Here is an 18,354-nt window from a genome sequence, read left to right as displayed (position 1 = left end):
AGAACATAATTTTTCAATTGGAATGATTTAAAAATAAAGTGGAAATTCTGAGAAGGAATTAAAAGGAAACCATGGGGTGCCATAATACGTCAGTAATAGCAATATCTAGAAAGAATAACATGCATTTATTTTTTTTATTGTGGAACAACCCCTTTAAGCTATATGTAATGTTTTTCTGTGTCGTTGCCCCTGTGTTATTGAATCTTCCCCGGCTGATCCTGAGAAAAGGAGTTTTCCTCCATCTCCAGATATAAGAAGGATCATTGCACTAGTAGAGGTAGGACCCTCTCTTTGCCACCATTACAATTCAGGTGTCTCTGCAGCTTAATACATGTCCCACAGCACAGTCCTTGCTTCATTCACATTGACATTCATGCTCTATGCAGGACTTTGGCATTGTTGCTAATCTTCACTCTTAAGGGCCCTTTACATGGTCCAATTATCAAGCAAAAATCTAGTCTCAATGTTTATTTGCCTGGTCATTGGGCAGTGTAAACAGGACAGTGATCAACATAAATATGGTCACTGGTTAGTTGCACATCTCCCCATGTAAACAGGGGACGGACGATTGCATGAATGATCATTCATCCCCACACTGCAGATCATCTGCCCAACTAAACATCATTAACAAGTGTGGACCACTCATACACATTTAATATCTGCACAAAACTGCACAACTGGTTATACTAACCTCATAAAAATACAAGGTTTTTAGCGCATATTTTGATCAAAATATGTGGGCCATCTGCAGCATTTTGGCAAACCCTCTTGGATGGGTTCCTAGCTCTATAGACACCTCTCAGTGGGCTAAAAAGCCTTCGTATGAATAGGCAAGCTGGATACTTAGTTATATACTATCACTGAACCACCTGCGACAGATGCAAATACAAGAAAAGCAAATACATCAAATACAAAGGTGTACATTAGTCATTTCTGCGACAATTGCAGTAACAAACATATGCTTCAGTACTCATACACATATAATATCTACATATCATTACACAACAGTTGTTTATATGCAATATATTTACCTTATTGAGCTCTATAGATTCAATTTTTATCCCAAAGAGACGTGTTTAAGGATCTAGGAACACATCCAAGGTTTGCCTGGACATGGGAGATGGGCCGACATATTTTGATCAAAATGTGCGCCAAGAGCCATGCATTTTTTATGGTTAGTATAAGCCACAGCTGTGCAATTTTAAGCAGATATTAAATGTGTAAGAGTGCTAGGTTTGTTACTGAATAGTTGCAGTAATGGTTTATGTGTTCCTTCGCATTTAATTTATTTGTTGGAATTGCTCATTTAGTTTTTTGTTTCATGTTAACAAATGTTGACCAACATGCTCATTATTGTGTGGCACCAGTTATCATAGGTAGATCATTTGCCCTTCTAGAAGGACCTTTAGGTAATTTCGTTGTAGCCATATGTTGTATGTGTTACCTTTCAGCTGTTTTATTCACCGCTGCACTTTATACCTGGAGTTCAGTACCATATTTTAGATTCTATATAAACGAAATGAAAAGACAATAAAAAGCATTGTAAATAAGAATGGACTAACTGAATTTCTTTGGTTATTCCTCGTTGATTTAGAAAATGTCATGTTGAATTGAAAAGATGGTGATACAGCAATGCTATCAGTGGAATTACAATGTTCCCCCTTTTATCACTTCTTTTCTACTACTGTATAGCTTGTACACACTAGAAGAATTGTCCTTTTGACCCAACAAATATCCTCCAGGCAAGGCTGTCCTTTGTAATGCAAGGCTTCTTTTATTGGTGGAATGTCTGTCTTCTATCAGACTGTATCATCACTTTAAGCCCTTCACAAACAAGTTCACCTGCAAAGTCCATATTTTTAAAATTAGTCATTTGTCCCCAAGAATCAGCCATTAATACTTGTGCCCGAGTTAAGATCTATAGTGCAGAGATGATGAGCTGAGAATGGAAAGGTTCTGCTTGACTCTATTGCTCAACAGTTCGTTGTTCTCCAGGTAAATACCCATGTGCAAGTTGGATGTAAAGCACAATACGATCTGAAGACCACAAGAGAGTGAGTTTGAACAACTGACATAAGGGGATTTTATATAGCACTTTGTTCTTTACATTACATTAATTTTACATTAAACTTTTTTTTATTGTCTATTCATAGCACATTGCTCAGGTTTAACAAGCATTTGTCCAATCCTCGTCGGCGCTAAATGATCCAAACATAAATCCCTCTACTGTTCATCGTGGAATCCAAAATAAAACTACATCAATGCTTAATCCAGATGAGCAAAAGTTACTTTTAAGTGCATTCCTGGGTAGAGGAACGCAGTACCAGATGCCTCTCGCTTTGGCAAAACTTCAAATAACGAGGTCTAGAAGTGTTCTCATCTTACATAGCATTCAGCTGATGAACTTTCATTCACTTGCTGCAATACATAGATTATAATAGTTATAATAACAATGCTCGGGTTTTATTTTCCCCTCGTGGTGACTTATGGTCTACTTTTATCGTACTGTTTGTGTATTGAGACATGAAATAAAGGTTTCTGCTGCTAGTCGGTTCAGTGGTTATGGGTGAGGAGTCGTACTCCCAGGAACACCTGCATCAAACGCTCTTATCTGGTTTGCATTTTTCTAACACACATTTTCAATTATAGTAACAACTCATAAAGCCGAACAAAGGAACCAAGGACGATAAATGATATGCTCCTCCTGAGGGAAGTAACTGAGATATACTCTTGTGCGCCTCCAACACATCTTCTTCACTCCCCCAGTCCATCACAACATACCCCGTTTTGCCATTCTACGCAGCGGAGCAGTTGGGATCAGATGTGCCTGGCAGTGTTTTGTTTGTGTATTTAGATGGCACAATGTAATCAGCTTTATGTAGTAATTTTATCTAGATCACTCCGTCAGCGCTAAAATATTTACTGCAAGGTCTGATCAAACACTTGAGGACTTGGAACTCCAGATAAGCCGTTCTTTTTTTGTATAGTGCTAGACTCCCTAGCAACTGCAATACACATTAATGTTCCATTTACAAGTGACGAGCTGTCAGAAAACGATGCCTGACAGCTCATCTCACTGATTCTTATGGCCCATTTACACGCAAAGACTATCTTTTAAATGATTGAAAGTTTAACAGTTTTAGCCATCATTTTGCATGAAGTGTTAATGGACACTAATGTCTATTAACACTTTATTAGCTTCATTTGTGTGTTACAGGGAGTCTAGGAGCTGCTTGCAGAGCACAGCATGTGGTCTGAGCTCTGCACACAGCTCCTTTGTTCCCACACGGGCTGTCGGCAGAATACAATGTAATCTCTGACTCCCATAGAGAACACAGCGTGCGGTTCCTGTTATCTTCTCTCCGGCTGAATGATGGATTTTAAGTTCACCTTAAAGGCCGCCTGCACACGGGCAGAAATTCTGCGGCGGGATTTCCACCGCTGGAAGCCTGCATAGGATTGCGTTAAGAAACGCAATCCTATGCAGATAGCCGCGGTTTGGCCGCGCGAAATCTTGCACGGCAAACAATGCGCGGCATGTTCTATTTCTGTGCGGGGCTCGAAACGTCACTCATCCACCGCTGGCTCCGGTCTGCGCATACACATGAAAGAGCCGGAGCTGTGGGGCGCGGCTGAGTACGCGCTGCTCTCTGCAGGCGCACGGGTCGGGTCCCGCGGCGAGAATCCTTGCCGCCGGATCTGACCTGCCTGTCTACAGGTGGCCAAAATCATCATTCAGCCAAAAAGTAAACAATGGCCTCGTTTACATACAACGATGATCGCTCAATTTTGAGCGATAATTGTTGCATGTAAATGGGCATTTACTCCTGCGCTGTTACACAGCAGCGAGTTTCGCTGGCATCACTTACAGCGCTGCTGGAATGGAGGCAGAGCGGGCCAGGAGTGTTTTACCCCCGCGTGCCTCCATTCACAGTAAACAGTCATTCAGAAGTTAACAACTGCTATTTACACTGAATGGCTTGCTGTTCAGCTTTCTGCATGCAGAAACTGAATGACTGAACAATTCTAAACCAATCGTGCATGCGTTTACACGGGACGATTATCTTTTAAATTCCCACACTTCGCAGGAATTTCAACAATTCTGAACGATAATCGTCCCATGTAAAAGGGCCATTGGGTGCCCCTACGTCTTCAACAACTGTCAGATGACTGTTTGATGTCCGACAGCTGTTTCCATCGACTCCCCCGTAGACATGAACATCCAACTGAGACGAATATTCATGTGCTTAGAGAGGTAAGCTGCAGGCAGACGGCTCTGGTGCCCGCTGATCTCCCAAGGAACAAAAGGATTGGGCGTTATAATTCAGCATCTTCCATCTTACTTTCCCCCAACATCATCTGTCGGAGGAAAGTTGAGCTGCGCCCTCGCACATCAGAGAGTTGTCGCTGTTATTGGACCTTTAGATAAGAGTAGATTGAGGGTTGAACAACTGATAAAAGAACAATAGACTGGTGAACCATTGTTTCTTAGATGTAACCATACATATTTTAGTCCATATTTAGCATTACAGTCATTGAAACTGGCCAATGGCCATACCTGTTCGATGAAACCAGCAAGGGATGAACAATCTTTCTGGAAATGTGGTTTGAAGAAAAGATAATTTGTGAATGAAAATTCTTCCGTTAGACTATCGGCCACAAATGATAAACTTGGCTGACTTATTTCCATGGTGTGTGATCAGTTGGGTAAAACAACTGTTGTTAGATGTCATCTGATTAATGATGGCTTTGGTTGAAACTTTTCACCACCTTTAGGGTGCATTCACACGAACGTATTCACACCAAGCCGATATACGTCGTCCTCATCTGCAGGGGGGGGGGGGAGGATGGAAGAGCCAGGAGCAGGAACTGAGCTCCTGCCCCCTCTCCGCCTCCTCTCCGCCCCTCTGCACTATTTGCAATGGGGAGAGGCGGGATGGGGTGGGGCTAATTTGCGACACTTAGCTCCGCCCTCACCACGCCTCCTTTCATTGCAAATAGTGCAGAGGGGTGGAGAGGAGGCGGAGAGGGGGCGGGAGCTCAGTTCCTGCTCCTGGCTCTTCCATCCTCCCCCCCTGCACACGAGGACAACGTATATCGGCTCGGCGTGAAAACCGAGCCGATATATGTTCGTGGGAATGCACCCGAAGTCTAATGTGTATGGGCCCTTTAGGATATGTTACTATTTGCATTATGGCTTCTGTTTATATCAGAAAGCACAATGTTCTGCCAGATCTGTCGTATAAGACATGAGGCCGGATTTGAATTGCGGATTCCGCAAGCATATGATCTGCAGTAATACACAGATCAATCAAATCCATCGCCTTATGCGTAATCCACGACTGGAAAATAAAACTGCTGCGGGCCTCCGCAAGTGGATTCTGCTTACGGCTGTGCTACAACCATCGCCAATTCTATATTATAGGTCAACAAGGAAGAGTCTCCAGTCCAATAACAGCTGAAGTGGTGATTAGCGGAGTCCCGATCTATGTGCTATGGACCAGCTCTGGGTGTTGAAGTGTGCTGGATGTTACTGAAGGGCGCTGGGTTCTGTTGTAGTTTGACCGCTATAAGGCTTCATTAGAGGAGCAGAACACGAAAATCACGGAGATGCGGGATATGGCACATCACTGCAACGAAAGCTACCCGATGGACCTCTTTTACATTCATGGGGTCCACCAGGTTACCGTCAAGCAACAAACTTTAAAATAGTGCAGAATTTTCTATCTGATCTGCGCTGATCATGTAGTACACATGTAGTTCATGTGTACTACATGTGATTCAAGGGCTACTGCCGGTGAATAGGCAGTGTAGCTATATATAACAAGACAAAGGTCTATAAACAATTCAGGTATGTATATTAGGTACAATGACAGTTATTTGCCATGCACAATGTTGGCTAATTTGCACAATTAGCAATTTAATTAATTATGTAAGAATTTTGTGTGTTTAAGGGTGCATTCACACAAACATATATCGGCTCGGTTTTCACGCCGAGCCGATATACGTTGTCCTCGTGTGCAGGGGGGGGAGGATGAAAGAGCCAGGAGCAGGAACTGAGTTCCCGCCCCCTCTCTGCTTCCTCTCCGCCCCTCTGCACTATTTGCAATGAGAGGAGGCGGGACGGGGGCGGGGCTAAGTGCCGTGAATTAGCCCCGCCCCTGTCCCGCCTCTCCCCATTGCAAATAGTGCAGAGGGGCGGAGAGGAGGCAGGGAGGAGGCGGGAGCTCAGTACCTGCTCCTGGCTCTTCCATCCTACCCCTCTGCAGTAAAAACCGAGCCGATATACGTTCGTGTGAATGCACCTTAAAGGCCCTTTTACACGGAACAATTATCGTTCAAATTATCATGATAAGTATTCATTATAAACATGACCGACCGATAAGTCATTTGCTTATCTTCGTCGTTCATTTTATGAAGGCATAAAAATCATCGTTTGTCAGCCGTTGCATGTAAAAGGCAGTTCACAGACCATTTCCAGACTCTCCTGACAGACCAATGATGAACTGAATGAGCTATGACGGAAAAATGGAAACGATTAGCTGCGCATGCAAACAGAAGTCGTTTGAAAACGAACGACTCATTTGCTTGTTTCAACAATTAAAGCGGGTTTCAAGGGAAATACTATTGATGACCTATCCTCAGGATAAGTCATCAATAGTTGATCGGCCAGGGTCTGTCACTGTGAGCCGTGCCTGCAGTTACGAGCACCGGTCACTACATGGAGGTCGGCGCGGAGGCTTCCGCTGCAACCCCTGTATTTGTGGTGCTGACCGCATGCACCCGCGCAGCTGATTGGTCGGACCCCAGCCGATCGATAGTATTTCCCTGGAAAACCCCTTTAATTGTTCTGTGTAATAGGACCCGAAAACCTTCCATAAGGGAGGGTGAAGGTCGGGGGCTATTTGTACCCACACCATCATCATCTACACATTCTACACTATTCCTAGAGTAGACTCTTCCTTCTTGAGATGCTACCTGCACAGCATGCAAACACTAACTAGAGTGAGACGGCAGACTGTGTTCTTTACAGGTTCATCACCCGCTTTTGTTGGCTAAACAATATCACAGTGCTACGTTTGTAATTCCTTCTGAACTCCATTCATTTTGTATAATTAAATTTCCCTTCTAATTACTCCCTGTGAAGGTTAAGAAAAAACCCAGGACTTCCTGTTAGTATAGGCCTGAAAACCGTACATTTACATCATAATTACAGGACTTCAGCAAATAAGGTTAAAAAGATAATTACATGGTGCATTCACGTTTAACACGCAATTATCCAGTAAAGTAATCAACACGGTTTAATGTTTCGCAGGATAAGGAGAAAGCGGTGGGATTCCCAGAGAATACATTGTAAGTATCTCACCAAGACATGCCCTCCGCTTTAATGCTTCGTTTAGGCGTAACCATCATACTTCAAAAAGATTGTTCAAACGAGTGAAAGTGAACGATCATCATTCGGTTTAAGTGTGAGCCAACGACCAAACGGCGAACAAGAATCGTGCACTTTTTGTTCAGTTTCGGCAGCACTAACAATCATCGTTGGCTCGTTGTGTTTAAACACTCCCCGCTCAGTGTTGGACCTACTTCACACGAGCGTATGCATTTTCACGCTGGCCGCATCGCAGGCGAAAATCGTTTGTGAAAGAAGGCTGTGATCAAGTTTCGGCCAGGTATTAGTGAAAAAATATGCCGAAGACTGGAAATCCCTTGGTCGGCATAAATCCTCTAAATCAGTGTTCCCCAACTCCAGTCCTCAGGGACCGCCAACAGGCCATGTTTTCAGGATTTCCTCAGTGTTGCACAGGTGATGTAATTATTGTCAGTGCCTCACACATTGCCACAGGTGTTCTTACTATAGGATATCCTGAAAACATGACCTGTTGGTGGTCCCTGAGGACTGGAGTTGGGGACCCCTGCTCTAAATGACTTCTAATGCCTAAATAGAAGCACCTGCAAACTTTTCCCTGCGTTGGACGCTGTTAAACTGCCTACTCCAATTTTTTGCAGCTCCCATAGGAGTCTATGGGAGCCACCAGCATATATCGGTCGAAATATAGAGCAAGACCTATCTTTTCCAGCAGCGTATAAATTCGGTCGCCGATTTCGGTTGTGTATGTCCTATTTTTCTGTCTCGCTTTTAACGCAGCTAAAAATCGGTCATCTGAACGAAAACATTGGAAGCCAATGCTGCAGATGGTCAAGATCTTCGGTCAACGTATTAATGCTGCTAAATAGCCACGTAAAACCGCTTGTGTGAATAAGGCCTGGTACATAGAATATGAAATGTTGAACGGGAACGAGCTGTTGGGCAAATGGACAATTCTGAGCGATAATTGTCCTGTGTACAGGGGCCATTATATGTGGATGGGCAGAGTCTGCCAGGGTAATGCTTCTTTAACACCAAATGAGGACCTCACGATTCTCTTTTGCCCGGGCAAATGCGCTGATGACGTCATCACCGGTGTGTTCACGCTCGGGCAGCCTGTTTAGACAGGCAAAGCATCGTTGGAAATCGTTTATTACTCGTTCACTTATCTTCAGAGATTCACAATCCTATGTGAACAATCAGTGTTTAAACGCAACGAGAAGCCAACCAGCCGACAAGGATTCTTATGCCGGCTGAAACCGAACGACGAATGAGAACCGCACGATTCTTGTTCATTGTTGGCTCACATTTAGGATTTATTCACACGATCATATATACGCAGCTGTTTATCCACGTAAATACACCGGCCATCAGGAAGAATGCATTGGATTCAATGCAATCATTCAGCTAGCCCGGCGTAGTTACGCAAGTAAATAGCTACAAATATACGATTGTGTAAATAGCTACATATATACGATCGTGTAAATAGCTACATATATACGATCGTGTAAATAGCTACATATATACGATCGTGTAAATAGCTACATATATACGATCGTGTAAATAGCTACATATATACGATCGTGTAAATAAATCCTTAGACTGAACGATTACTGTTCAGTTTCACTCATTTGAACAATTTTCTGAACAATATACGGTAGTTCCGTGTGAACGCAGCCTTAGGCTCCATTCACACAAGGCAGTTCGGTTGCAATAAGAACCACACCAAAAAGTGCAATGGTGAAACCATGTGTGTTTTTAGTATGTTTGTGGCAAAAAATGCACACAGTTTTGCAAATGCACTTTTTGGTGCGGTTTTTATTGCAACCGAACTGCCCCGTGTGAATGGACCCTTAGGGCACTTTTACATGAGCCGATATTGACATTAAATGAGCACTAGAGATGAGCGAGTATACTCGCTAAAGGCAATTGCTCGAGCGAGCATTGCCCTTAGCGAGTACCTGCCCGCTCGAGACTGCAGGTTCGGGTGTCGGCGCGGGGGAGCGGTGAGTAGCGGCTGTCAGCAGGAGGAAGCGGGGGGGACAGAGGGAGAGAGAGATCTCCCCTCCGTTCCGCCCCGCTCTCCCCCGCAGCTCCGTGCCCGCTGCCGGCACCCGAACCTTCCGTCTCGAGCGGGGAGATACTCGCTAAAGGCAATGCTCACTCGAGCAATTGCCTTTAGCGAGTATACTCGCTCATCTATAATGAGCACCTATTGTTAGATTAGTGCTGCCTCTTCATACAGGCTGATCTAGGAACAAATGATCATTCACACGATTGTTCAGCCCCCATTCACAGCACTGTGTTTTTTTGGTGGTGCAGGTGCTCTAGTATCCCAAACCAGGGTAGGTGTAGTATCAGGCATTACTGCGATCCTGGCCTCTGAACTCCAATTTCAAGGCGTCCGCTGCTGCCCAGTACTGATCCTCTGCGCAGGAGAGCGGGCACTGTGAACCTGGAATCCAGTGATTCAGTGCAGTGATCACATGATGTGCCGACAGCCGGGATCCTGGCTGTTCCATCTTCAATAAAGTGAGTGTTGGCGCTATGCATAGCCTAATGGGAGATAAAAGCGCCCTCTCTCCCCAAGAGCTTTTTTTAACCATTGCCAGCAGCACGGGCCCTGGTCATGCAGAGAAACGTGCTGCTGAGAACATTTTTCGGTTGCGCAAGAGATGCAATCAGTTGACAAATGAGAGTTTGCTCATTCGTTTTTTGATTGGGTGCAACTTGGTAATGGCCAGCAATCAAGCAAACGAGTGATCCTTAGGAAGTTCATGCCCAATTGTTGGCCATGGTAAAAGACTCTTAAATGAGTCATCTCACGACAGACCTTAGCAAAAAAGCAGCCCGGCCATGTCCTAAATTTCCGAAATGTGTGGCAGTAGAGGATGTGCATGTGCACCTCTGCTCCCTTTCACTTCAATGAGATGGCCAGAGATAGCCAACTTGGCTGCTACACACTTCGGGAACTTCATGACAGGGCGAGAGCTGCTTTTTGGATAAGAGCTAGCATTAGACCACCCGTTTACAAGCCATTCTTAAAGAGGTTGAAAAAAGTGGATTATACCCACCTGATAATCAGGTTTCCAGTAGTCTCCACGACAGCACCAATGAGATTGCCTCCTCCTGGTAGGACAGGAACATACTGAGAGGTTAAAAGCTCCCCCCCTTCCCCACTTTCCTCAGTGGATTCTAACGAATTGCCGGGGCAGGAGCTAAACTTAAATTTTTTCCCCTAACCGGGGTTTTTTAATTTTAAATTTATTATTTTATTTTTCTAGGGCGGGAAAGGTACGGGTGCTGTCGTGGAGACTACTGGAAACCTGATTATCAGGTGGGTATAATCCACTTTTTCCCCCAGTCGTCTCCACGACAGCACCAATGAGACGTACCAACTAAAGTTTATTAGGGTGGGATTGCTGCCGAGAGGACTTTGCGGCCGAAGGCCATGTCCTCGTCCTGCTGCACTTTTACCCTATAGTGTTTAGTAAACGTGTGGGGTTTTTTCCAGACTGCGGCCTTGCAAATTTGCTCGACCGAGGCTGAACTGTGTTCGGCCCATGAGGACGCTACTGCCCTTGTGGAATGGGCTTTAAGCGCTAACGGGATCTCCTTCCCGAGGGCTTTATAGGATTCTATGATGGCCAGGCGGATCCACCTGGCTATGGAACTTTTCGCTGCTTTGCTACCCTTATTTGGGCCACTGAACTGGACGAACAGGTTGTCATCCCGCCTCCAGTGGCTCGTTGTATCTATGTAGGTTAGGACTGCTCTCCTAACGTCCAGGCAGCTTAGGGTTCTTTCCTCCTCGTTTTTTGGGTGGCTGAAGAATGAGGGGATTATTATATCCTGGGACCTATGAAAATCTGACACTACTTTCGGCATAAAGGCCGGGTCTGTTTTAAATATTAGTTTGGTGTCTGTAATTTTCATAAACGGGTGGCGGATGGACAAGGCCTGTAGTTCGCTAACCCGTCTTGCGGATGTAATGGCTACTAGGAAGATGGTCTTGATTGTCAGCGTTCTTATAGGTAGCGCTTTGATCGGTTCGAATGGTACCGCTGTCATGGCCCCTAGAACCCAATTAAGGTTCCAGTCTGGGAACAGGTTTATGGGCCTAGGGCGTAATCTAGCTGCTGCTGTTAGGAACCTGTGGACCCATCTATCGTCTGCGAATTTTGTGTCGCAGATAGCGCTAAGGGCTGAAACCTGGACTTTTAGGGTGCTCGGGGAGAGGCCCATCTCTAAGCCCTCCTGCAGGAATTCTAAGATTAGCGGAGTGTCGGGGATAGAATCCCCGCGATCCCTTCCCTGTCTCCATGAGGAAAACTTTCTCCAGACCTTCTGGTAGATCAGGTGGGTCGTCTTTTTCCTACTGGACATTAGGGTTTCTACTACTTTCTCTGAGAATCCTTTCTGTCTTAGCGAGGATTCCTCAAGAGCCATGCCGTTAAATGGAGTTTGTCTAGGCCGGGGTGGTTCAGTGGCCCCTGCGATAGAAGATCCGTCCAGGTAGGCAAGGTGACTGGGTCCTGGACGCTCAGTGTTGTCAGAAGACCGAACCAGCTTCTTTTTGGCCAGAAGGGGGTCACTAGGATTAGCGTGCATCCCTGGGTTCTGAAGTGTTGTAAAACCCTGGGGATTAGTGGTATGGGAGGAAAGGCGTAGGCCAGTCCTTGTCCCCAGTCCTGGCCCAGGGCGTCTACCGCTATCGGACGATCTCCTGGCCGGAGGGAGAAAAAGTTGCCTACTTTCGTGTTCTCCCTGGTTGCGAAGAGGTCCAACTGTGGGGTCCCCCACCGGTTGGTTAAGATTCTGAATGCCTCTGGGGAGAGGGACCACTCTCCTGGGTCTATCTGCTTCCTGCTGAGGAAGTCTGCTTTTCCATTTAGTGTCCCCTTTAAGTGGGTTGCCGTGATCGAGAGGATCCGGCCCTCCGCCCAGTGAAAGATTTTCTGTGCGATGCTTTGCAGTGGGGGAGATCTTGTGCCCCCTTGGTGTCGTATGTGAGCGACCGCGGTGACATTGTCTGACAGTATTTTTATGTGATGGTTCTGTAGCGAGTTGCCCAACTGCTGTAGAACCTGCCAAACTGCCTGTAGTTCTCTGAAATTTGAGGATTGTTCTTTTATCCTCTGAGGCCAGGGACCCTGAAAGAATTGGTTCCCCACATGCGCTCCCCATCCACGGGCGCTTGCGTCTGTTGTGATGTGGATGGCTGGGTCTTGTAGCCAGTGAACCCCTCTCCGCAGGTTCTCTGGGGATGTCCACCAACGCAGGGATGTTTTTGCCCTGTTTGGGATGTACATCCTTGCCCCTAGCGAGGACTGCCTTTTGTCCCACGAGGATAGGACTACGGCCTGTAGGGCTCTGGTGTGGGCCTGGGCCCATGCTACTCCTGGGATGCATGATGTCAAGCTCCCCAGAAGAGACATTGCCTCCCGAATTGTGCAGAATCGTCTTCGTAGGAAGGTTTTGACTATTCTGCGGATTTTTTGTATTCTCTCCTCGGGTAGGTAGGAGCATTGCGATTCTGAGTCGAGAGTTATTCCCAGAAACGTCTTCTGCTTGCCGGGATCTAGGCTGGATTTTTCCCAGTTTATAATCCATCCCAATGATTGGAGAAGTTGTAGCACTGTCTCCAGATGTTTGGTTAGGAGTTTTTTGGACTCTGCTATTAATAGAATATCGTCCAGGTACGGTACTACTAGGATCGATTTTTCTCTCAGGTGGGCGGCTACCTCCGCCATAATCTTGGTAAAGATTCTGGGAGCTGAGGATATCCCGAAGGGCAGGCATCTGAACTGGTGGTGCTCTGTTCTTCCGCCCATGTCCACTGCGAACCGCAGGTATTTCTGTGAATCTTTGTGGATCGGGATGTGAAAATACGCGTCCTTCAGATCGATGGACGCCATGTAGGCTCCTCTGGGGATCAACTTTATTGTCGAGGAGATGGTTTCCATTTTGAATCTCCTGTATCGGACGCAGGTGTTCAGGTCTTTCAGGTTTATTATCGTCCGGTGTTTCCCGCCGGGTTTTTTTACTAAAAAGAGCCTGGAGTAATAGCCCTGGGTTTCCTCGTTTCGCGGTACGGGAGATATTGCGTTTAACCGCTGCAAGTCGCGCACGCTTTGCCCTAGTAAATGTAGCTGTTTTTTTGGGGCTCGCGTGGTAATGAATTTCCTTCTGGGGATGGATACCAGCTCTATCTGGTATCCGTGCTGTAGGATCTTTGGGATCCATGGGCCCCCGCAGATTGCGGCCCATTGATCCACAAAGCTCCCCAGCCTTGCCCCTACGGGGATGGCGTCAGGGTCTTTGCTTCGGCTCCCCCTGATGGGGGTTGAAGAGGATATTCCTTCCTCTGCCCCCCTTGGGGTAACTCCAGCGGCCTGTCTTGCCCTTGCCTCGGTAGGCCTCGGGCTGCTGCATTGGGGCCCGGGGAAAGGTCTTCACTCTCTGTGGTTTTTCCTCAGGGAACCCTTTTTTCCTGTCGGCCGCCTTCTCTAGAATTTTATCTAGGTCCGGTCCGAATAGAAATTGGCCGTAGAAAGGGAGGGCACACAATTTGTTTTTCGAGGCCAGGTCGCCTGACCATGACCTCAGCCATAACACCCTTCTGGCTGAGTTAGCGCGGGCTGTGGCTTTTGCTGAGAGTTTGACGGTCTCGGCTGCGGCGTCCGCTAAGAAGTTAGTGGCCATGCGCAGTATGGGAAGGGAGTTAAGGATCTGATCCCTCGGCGTTTTGTTGGTCAGATGTAGTTCCAGCTGCTCTAACCATACCCCCAGGGTCCGCGCCACGCAAGTGGCTGCGATCCCTGGCCTAAGGATGTTTGCCGCTGCCTCCCATGATTTCTTTAGGAGTCCCTCTGCCTTGCGATCCATGGGGTCTTTTAGCTGTGCGGCATCCTCAAAGGGCAGAGTCGTCCTCTTGGCTACCTTGGCCACCGGGACGTCTACCTTAGGTATTTCGTCCCAGCTTGCGCAAGCTTCCTCCTCCAGGGGGTATCTCCTTTTTACGCCTCGAGCGGAGTAGGAACCTGCGTCTGGTTTACTCCACTCTCTCTGAATTATTTTAGAGATGTTTTTGTGGACCGGGAAGGTATGTTTGCGCCTCTCCCCAAGTCCACTGAATATCTCATCCTGTCGGGTCCGCGGCTCTCTGGGCTGTTCTATTTTTAACGTAGCCCTAACTGATTTAATTAGTTCCGTCAATTCATCTTGATGGAACAAATATTTCCTGTAGTCCTCCTCCTCTGAGGACTCTTCGGCCGCCTGCTCCTCTTGCTCTGATCCGATGAAGTTCTCGGAATCAGAAGACTCCTCGGGAACATATGCCTTTCTTTGGCGTTTTGCTGGCGGTGCCGGCAGTGACGTTAGAGCTGATTGAACCTCTTCCTTCACCAGCTTTCTAACGTCATCCAGGAATCCCCCCGATTCCTCTCTGACTAGCCTAGCCACGCATGCCTTGCATAGAGGCCTCTGATACGTGGCTGGCAGTCTCGTCCCGCATTCCACGCACTTTCGCAGTTTTGTTCTGGGGGGGATGTCTTTTTTATCCCCCTGACAAACAAAGCATTTTTGCGGGTAAACATGCAATTTTTCCATACACAACATACTGGATATTTGCATTGTATTTTTGCCGCACTGGCTACTTACGGCCGCTGAGGCTGAGGTTTCAGCTGTCTCTGGGGCTGGAGCACTCATCTTTATACCAGTGCTGCAGACACCCTGCGACCTGTGATGCTGGTGTTCTGGCTTCTCTCAGGTTCCTATTTGAATTTTCGCGCTCCTGCGCTAAGCCCCGCCCCCTCCGCTCCTAGTGCAGACGCGATGACGTCATCGCGCTGGACGTGAGATGCGGCGCCCCGCCCCCTGCCGTCAAAGGGCTTCCTGGAGCGCCGCGCTGTAATTTCTGCCGGAGGACGAGGGGGACTGAGGCTCCCGCTTTGAACCCCCTATGGGCCGCCGCGGGAGGAACCTGGCCCGGGGGTTACCACCCTGATGTGGCGTCCCGGGAGTCGTCTGGCTGCGAAGGGATGACAGGGTGAGCCACTGCCTTCCGATCCGCCTGTATGCTTTCGCTGGCTTCTCCACCAGCTCCTCTCATAGATCCTGCCTCCTGGCAGGACAGGAAGACACTGAGGAAAGTGGGGAAGGGGGGGAGCTTTTAACCTCTCAGTATGTTCCTGTCCTACCAGGAGGAGGCAATCTCATTGGTGCTGTCGTGGAGACGACTGGGGGAAATATAGTTTATAGTTACAACAGGACCATAATTATAAGCATTTTTGTATTTACATTTTAAATGATATTTCTATCCCCAGATATTCCAAGACTATTGTTAGAATAGCGCCACCTGCTGTTTCTATTGAAGAGCAATAGAATCATAGAATGGTAGAATTGGAAGGGACCTCCAGGGTCATCAGGTCCAACCCCCTGCTCAGTGCATGATCACTAAAACATCCCAGACAGATATTTGTTCAGCCTTTGTTTGAACACTTCCATTGAAGGAGAACTCACCACCTCCCATGGTAACCTGTTCCACTCATTGATCACCCTCACTGTCAGGAAGTTTTATTTCTTATATCTAATTTGTGTCTCCTCCCTTTCAGTTTCATCCCATTGCTTCTAGTCTTTCCTTGTGCAAATGAGAATAGGGCTGATCCCTCTGCACTGTGACAGCCCTTCAGATATTTGTAGACTGCTATTAAGTCTCCTCTCAGCCTTCTTTTTTGCTAGCTAAACATTCCCAAATCCTTTAACCGTTTTTCATAGGACATGATTTGTAGACTGCTCACCATCTTGGTAACTCTTCTTTGAACTTGCTCCAGTTTGTTTACGTAGAGTAGTGGGGGATAATGATCTCACGGGATCTAGACTCTATGCTTCTCTTTATACATCCCAGAATTGTGTTTGCCTTTTTGGCTGCTGCATCACATTGTTGACTCATGTTCAGTCTCTGATCTATTAGTATACCCAAGTCTTTTTCACATGTGCTGCTGCTTCGCCCAATTCCTCCCATTCTGTATGTGCTTTCTTCATTTTTCTTGTCCAGATGTAGGACTTTGCATTTCTCCTTGTTAAATACCATTCTGTTAGTCGCCGCCCACTGCGCAAGCTTTTCTAGATCTTTTTGAATACTCTCTCTCTCTCTCCCCTAGTGTTAGCTATCCCTCCTAGCTTTGTGTCATCAGCAAATTTGATCAGTCTCCCATCAATTCCCTCCTCCAGATCACTCCAAAATGTTGAACAACACTGGGCCTAGGACTGAGCCTTGTGGTACCCCACTTGATGCATTCTTCCACTTGGATGTGCAGCCATTTATGACCACTCTTTGAGTACAATTACTCAGCCAGTTCTGAATCCACCTAACAGTTGGCTTGTCAATCCCATATTTGGTCATTTTTTTCAATAAGTATAGCATGAGATACTTTGTCAAATGATTTACTAAGGTCAAGATATACTATATCCACCGCATTTCCCTGATCAACCCAGTCGGTGATTCTGTCATAGAAGGAAATTAGATTAGTCTGGCATGACTTGTTTGTTACAAACCCATGCTGGCTCTGGTTAATTACTCCATTCTCATCCAAGTACTTGCATACATGCTATTTAATAATTTGTTCAAAGATCTTTCCCGGTATAGAAGTCAGGCTCACAGGTCTGTAGTTTCCTGGATCCACCTTTTCCCCTTTTTTGAAGATAGGGACAACATTTGCCCTTTTCCAATCTTCTGGGACTTCTCCTGTTCTCCAGGAATTTTTAAAGATTATGGTGAATGGTTCAGCAATTACCTCCGCTCCTTCCTTTAGTATCCTAGGATGTAATTCATCTGGACCTTGAGACTTGAATTCATTTAAGTTAGTTAAGAGTTTCCTCGCCATCTCTCAGCTTATAGATAGCCTGCATTCTTCTATTCCCCCAATAACGCGGGAAGATCAGTTGATGTTCCATCTACTTGCTGAGAGAAAACATATAAAATAGGAATTTAAACGTTCGGCCTTCACAACATCATTCTTAATTAGAGATGAGCGAGCGTACTCGTTAAGGACAGATACTCAAGCGAGTATCGTCCTTTTCGAGTACCTGCCTCCTCGCCCGGGGAGAGACAAGGGGAAGAGCTAAAGGGGTTCTCTGAGGGATTCCCCCAAAGCGGGGAGAGAGAGAGGGCGTGGCTAGAGGGAATCCTTGCTACAGGGGAATTCCTCGTTCTCCATTTGCCGTCTCCCATAGGCGTTTATGGACACTCCTACGCATCGCGTAACAAACATAGGTCAGGTCCTATCTTTTCACGCAGCAGGGAATTTGAGTTGCTGAATTGCAGTCACTGAGGTCCCTTATTTTTTGCATTCAAAGTCGTAAATTTGGTGTATTTGCATAAAAGTCTATGGGGGGGGGGGGGGGGTGACCGGGGTGCGATACGCAAGAAGATGCGTGAAACAATCCGTAATTGTGCAGGAAAAAAAGAACACATCTGGAACTCATTAAAGGGGTGGTCTCGCGAAACCAAGTGGGGTTATACACTTCCGTATGGCCATATTAATGCACTTTGTAATGTACATTGTGCATTAAATATGAGCCATACAGAAGTTATTCCACTTACCTGCTCCGTTGCTAGCGTCCTCGTCTCCATGGTTCCGTCTAAATTCGCTGGCAGCTTGCTTTTTTAGACGCGCTTGCGCAGTCCGGTCTTCTCCATTCAGCACGAGCCGCTTCAGAGTGCTCCCCGCTACAGCTCTTCTGCGCATGCGCAGACGAGCTGTCACTGCTCGGGAGCGCGCTGGAGCGGCCATTCTGCACCATCCTCTGTTAGAGGAAGGTGCAGAAACTGGAGCTGCCCAGCAGAGAAGCCCAGCCCAGCCCAGCAGCCCCGAGAAGCCTCCCAGGTAAGTGATGGGTCGGGGGGGGGCTGCCGCTGCGCCGGGGGGGGGGCTGCCGCTGCGCCGGGCTGCGCCGGGGGGGCTGTCGCTGCGCCGGGGGGG

Source organism: Eleutherodactylus coqui, chromosome 3, assembly GCF_035609145.1.
Source record: "Eleutherodactylus coqui strain aEleCoq1 chromosome 3, aEleCoq1.hap1, whole genome shotgun sequence".
Taxonomy (NCBI): domain Eukaryota; kingdom Metazoa; phylum Chordata; class Amphibia; order Anura; family Eleutherodactylidae; genus Eleutherodactylus; species Eleutherodactylus coqui.
The sequence above is the reverse complement of the archived record's forward strand: the minus strand, read 5'-3'. Positions refer to the sequence as shown.